General features: G+C 35.8%; 1 protein-coding gene across 9 annotated transcripts in view; it reads right to left on the bottom strand.

Moving 5' to 3' along the window:
• Positions 1–4321, bottom strand: part of NFIB (nuclear factor I B) — a 252781-nt gene that overhangs the window by 148549 nt on the left and 99911 nt on the right. The window lies entirely within an intron of this gene.

Here is a 4321-nt window from a genome sequence, read left to right as displayed (position 1 = left end):
GAGAAAGAAAGAAAGAAAGAAAGAAAGAAAGAAAGAAAGAAAGAAAGAAAGAAAGAAAGAAAGAAAGAAAGAAAGAAAAGAAAGAGAAATCCACATTCCTTGCAGACCAGCTCAAACACCCCTTCTTTCCTACTCTTTGGACTCAACATTAATCCATTTCTTCTTTCCACTGCTCCCTCAAGACATTACCTGGAATTCCATCTAGTGGGATATGCAGCTAAATCGGGGGTGTCCAAACCTTTGGCTTCCCTGGGCCACACTGGAAGAAGAATTGTCTTGAGCCACACACACACTAACACTAACGATAGCTGATGAACTTAAAGAAAATCAGAAAAAAAATCTCATAATGTTTTAAGAGAGTTTACAGATTTGTGTTGGGCTGCATTCAAAGCCAACCTGGGCCGCATGCAGCCTGCAGGCCATGGGTTGAACAAGCTTGAGCTAAATAAAAGCTCAGAGAGGGCAGGTGCTATGCTCAGATGATACAGTAGGGACTTCCTGACAGAAATCTACAGCAGGGGCACACTTACGATTCCCCCAGGTCACTGAGCTGACCTACTCTGACCCGTCCTCCCCTTACTGATAAGTGACTACTACATAATACTTCAGTTCAGACTCATGATACTAATAACTTCTCTACTGCATTGCTTTTCTGAATTGCAACCTATTTGTAATAATTTTAACAAGTCCAATTCTCACCCTTTAGAAACAAATTTAAATAGAACAAAGCTTAAAAATTAGCATTCCAATTTTTTTAGGGCATTTATCTATAAAAATGTAGAAACCACTAATTATTTAATAATTACACTGACTCTTTTTATACCTCAAGTTCTCCTCTTGTTGTGCAATTCAATAGGAGATCAATCAAAAGGTAAATTTTTTGAGAAATCATGCTTTCCCTCAATGTGTAAAAGAGGAAGAAGGGGGGAAGATATGTTACATGACTGGTTAGAGGCCAATCTAATTTCAAGGAAATGCAAATGCAGAAAAATCTTATCAGCTGTAGTTCAATTCCTCTAAATATACTAAATCAAAATCTAATAAGGAAATGGAAATACCTGTGATTGATAGAGAAGTACAATACTAGGAATCCACCTGGTCTCCTTAAGGGCAATGGTCTGTTTCCTTCTCAGCCACCCTATATCCTATCAGCCACCCCCACCGCCCACTACACTCTAGTTGGCCAAGAAGTCACTGAGAGCTATCCTGTGTATCTTCTCAAATTTTGTCCCTCGAGCAAATAGGATTCCCCCTGCCTTCCAAAATAATCTAAAACAATATTAAAAGAAATAAGATCACAACAAAATAAAACAAACAATAAAATGTCCCTCATCCAATTACACCGTCCAATCTCCCCATTTATTACGTTTCCCCGAACATTTAACAGCTTTTAAGATATTTCTGGCTGACCCAGAAGGCCATATTCAATACGCAAAAAGGTGGAAAACAAGTGATAGGCTACACAGAAAATTGTGCCATCATTTGCTGAGGCTTCTGTTCACTAAGATCACACCTATTTTTCAGTTTCCACATGATTTTCTGTGTAGAAACCATATATCCCTAATATTGGAAGACCATGATGATCTTATCACTAAAATTAACATTTTAACTAAAGAGAATATTTAGATTGAAAGTGTCCTGAGAAAAATCAAGGTGTAGAGGATCACAGTTGAATGTTCTGCCCTATCTTAGTCTCTTCCAGAATGATGTACATACACATGGGCTCCACATACATGAATTCAACCAACTGTGGAACAAAAATATTCAGAAAATAACAATTCCACAAACTTCCAAAAAGTAAAACTCCAATTTGCTGCACACTGAGTACTATGCTGAATCTACTTAAATGAAGTGATATGTAGGCACTGTATTAAGTATGGTAAGTAGAGATGAAATAAACTATATGGGAGGATGTGCACAGGTTACAAGCAAATACTATGTCGTTTCATACAAAGAACTTGAGCATTATGGTGTTTGGTATCCCCAGTAGGGCCTGGGGTTGGGGGCAGTCCTAGAACCAATTCCTCCAAAATACCATAGGACGACTGTATTTTCCATTGTCATACTTTCTTTACCTCTAAAATAGGAATACAGTATCTTTCCTGAGAGGGTAAGTGGTTTTTCAGTTTTATAAATTTTCTTTGAAAGAACTTTTACCTTTTTTACTTCTTATGGGACAGCACATGGTATTTACTTTCTTAGCAAATTTCCAGTACACATTACAATATTGTTAACTCTAGTCCTCAACTTTTACATTAAGTCTCAAGGCTTATTCATTCTACAAAACTGCAACTCTGTACCCTTTGACCAAGATCTCTGCATTCCCCCACCTCCCCACCTAGGTTAGCACATTTTACTCTGCTTCTGAGTATCCAACATTTTAAAATTCCACATATAAGTGAGAACAGAATATAAGTGAGAACATATAAGTGAGAACAGAAGGCATTATTTAGAACATAAACTGTAGCCTCATTTTTTAAATACATTTGATTTGGATATCCAAGAATCTTTTATTTCAAGAATGCTATAAAATAAAGAAATATAAATCCCATTCTTAAGAAGACAGTTATTGTTTGGTACTAGGTTCATCCTTACACTACATTCTTCCTCAAGAAGAGAATAGGTAACATGATAGATTTGAAAGCAATGATTGAGCTTGGGCTGAAACAAAGTGATGGATTGTGCCTGGAATTTTTTGGTTTAATGGCTTTAGATTTAGGATAAAATTTCATTTTATGGAAACAACATGAAAAAAATCATCATTGCTTATAATATTAAAGTCTGATATAGAAAGTAATAGTAAGTTTTTCAGCATAGGCATGGGGCTTAAAGGGAGATTCGACTCTATCAAAGTATAGGATTCACTCTCAACTTTACTAGAATTCTCCAGAATTACAGAAATTCTGAACAAAATATTTAATGTTTCTGTATTCAGAAATACAGAACAAAATATTTAATGTTTTTTAATAAATTTTTTCTTTTATGCTGAATGTATATATAACATTTTGTTATTCTGATGAAATACATGTTATTTCCTTTTGAGTGAATCAAATTTCAATAAAATTTATTGAAATATGATTTAGAACACTGATCAGGTAAAATTTTTAACACTAATTCAGATTTAATTATTACACTTTTAATTCCCTGTCATTGTTCAATACATAGAATAATTAGTAATACATAGAATAATTAATTGGGAAAGTATGTACTATACAGTTTAAAGAGCATTTTTTTCCCCTAAAATCTAAATGATGATAATATGGCTTTGTAACACAGGCTGAAAATATTTATCCATTGAGATATGGATCATCTCCCTTTTAACAAGCTAGTAAACAATATTTGGAGAACTTTTTTTTGGCTAAAGTCTGTTAGGTAAAACAACCATCAACAAAAACAATGAGGCTAGGCACAGTGGCTGACCCCTATAATCTCAGCACTTTGGGAGGCTGAAGCAGGAGTATCACTTGAGTCCAGGAGTTTGAGACCAGTCTGGAAAACATAGTGAGATCCCCATCTCTAAAAAAACATAAAAAATTGGCTGGGCAGGGTGGCATGCACCTGTAGTCCCAGTTACACAGGAGGCTCAGATGGGAGGATCTCTTGAACACATGAGGTGGAGCCTGTAGTGTGCCATGATCATGCCACTGTACTCCAATCTGGGCAACAAAGCAAGACCCTATCTCAGAAAAAAAAAAAAGCAATGAATACATAAGCATATTAGTTTTAAAAAATACTTCTTAGGACCTTTATTAATATAAGCATATATTTAAAAATTAGTCCAGGTAATTGCTAATCACATTTTAAAAATAAATATTAGACTAATATAGCCAAAGAAACCTTAGAAATAAACAACTGTAGTTATTCTGGTAATTCTGTCTTTTCAACGGACTAATAATTAAAAACATCTTTTTTGCTTGGATTCCAAATGGTTTCCCAATTTATCATAAACTCACATGGGTGGGGAAGTTGCGGAAGAGAGTAAGAAATCTTGGCCAGGCTCGGTGGTGCACACCTGTAATCCCAGCACTTTGGGAGGCCGAGGCGGGTGGATCATCTGAGGTCAGGAGTTTGTGACCAGCCTGACTAACATGGTAAAACCCTGTCTCTAACAAACACAAAAAAATTAGTCAGGCATGGTGGTGCATGTCTTGTAATCTGAGCTACTTGGTAGGCTGAAACAGGAGAATTGCTGTATCCGGGAGGTGGAGCTTGCAGTGAGCTGAGATCACACTGTCGCACTCCAGCCTGGGCAACAAGAGCAAAACTTCGTCTCAAAAAAAGAAAAAGAAAGAAAATAAATATTTTCTTTTTTTTTTTTTTT

Source organism: Rhinopithecus bieti, unplaced genomic scaffold (genome assembly GCF_001698545.2).
Source record: "Rhinopithecus bieti isolate Rb0 unplaced genomic scaffold, ASM169854v2 scaffold_3067, whole genome shotgun sequence".
Lineage (NCBI taxonomy): Eukaryota > Metazoa > Chordata > Mammalia > Primates > Cercopithecidae > Rhinopithecus > Rhinopithecus bieti.
Note: the sequence above shows the minus strand (reverse complement) of the source record. Positions and strands in the feature narration are given on the sequence as shown.